General features: G+C 48.8%; 1 pseudogene; it reads right to left on the reverse strand.

Moving 5' to 3' along the window:
* Window positions 1-668, reverse strand: part of LOC105554599 — a 7658-nt pseudogene extending 6990 nt beyond the window's left edge.
* Window positions 669-1330: the final 662 nt, after the last annotated feature.

Here is a 1330-nt window from a genome sequence, read left to right on the forward strand (position 1 = left end):
TTCCATGGACAAAGACAGAAAGGATGAGGATTTATTTGTCTTTCGGGGCCTTGATTTTCCTGAGATAGAGCTCCAACTCCTTGCCCTCTGGCACATGGCCATGGGCTCGGCCACACTGTCCCGGCCTTCATGTGATGCATGCAAGAAGCTTGCCCTGCTGGAACTTCTCCTAGAGTCTCCTCCAGGAGACTGCTGATTTTGGCTTTCTTTTCCCTTTCATCGTATTTCTTCTGAATTTTTTTAGATCGTTTTTTGTTTAAAGTCTTTTCTTCCTCAGGAGTCAGCTTGGCTCCCTTCTTGCAGCCCAGGGGCAGCACACAGTGGGACTCGTATCACTGGCAGTATGGTGTGCTGTCAGTGAGCATGAAGTCGTTCTTCACCAGGGTCTTGGCACAGACCAGCTTGTTATTGGACGCATTGTAGACAACATCAATGATCCTTGTTTTGCGACTACAACACTCTGAACCCCAGGAGAAATTCCCCATGTCCAGCCTCAGGGCACCACATTTCTTGTTACCTCCCCGCGCACGGACTGTGTGGCTACGGTGGGGGCCAATCTTGGTGTTGGCAGCCAGACACCTCAACTCATACTTATGCTTCTTGTGGTAGGGCTTTCTCTTGTCCCCAGTCTTGTGGCGCTTGTGCCAGTTGTCCCGAGAGATGCCCATTGCTCGGTGCTGGCTGGAAAGAAGCTCCACGATCTTGCCAGACTGTGTTAGCTAATGTTCTGATCTTTGCCAATCTGATATATCTCCCTTATGCTTTTAATTTGAATTTCTATTATGATGAGTGTAATTGAGCATCTTTTCTTTTTTTTTTGAGACAGAGTTTTACTCTTGTTGCCCAGGCTGGAGTGCAGGGGTGCGATCTTGGCTCACTGCAACCTCTGCCTTCCGGTTTCAAGCGATTCTCCTGCCTCAGCCTCCCATGTAGCCTGGGATTACAGGCACCCACCACCACTCCCAGCTCATTTTTGTATTTTTACCAGAAACGGGATTTTGCCATGTTGATCAGGCTGGTCTCAAACTCCTGACCTCATGATCCGCCTGCCTCGGCCTCCCAGAGAGCTGGGATTATAGGTGTGAGCCACCGCGCCCGGCCCTCTTCAGGGATTTCTTGAACACCTCCTGACAATAATCCGTCAGCTAGGCTCCATGGAAGGTTTCAAAGACATGGAAGAGCTGATCCATGCCTTCTAAAATGGTAGACTCTAGTTGGGGCGTTAAGGCTTCTGCGATAGTTAATTTTATGTGTCCAATTGGCCACAGTACCTAGATATTTGGTCAAACATTATACTGGATGTTTCTGTGAGGACATTTTCTGGATGGCA

The sequence above is a fragment of the Mandrillus leucophaeus genome, unplaced genomic scaffold (genome assembly GCF_000951045.1).
Source record: "Mandrillus leucophaeus isolate KB7577 unplaced genomic scaffold, Mleu.le_1.0 Scaffold65, whole genome shotgun sequence".
NCBI lineage: Eukaryota > Metazoa > Chordata > Mammalia > Primates > Cercopithecidae > Mandrillus > Mandrillus leucophaeus.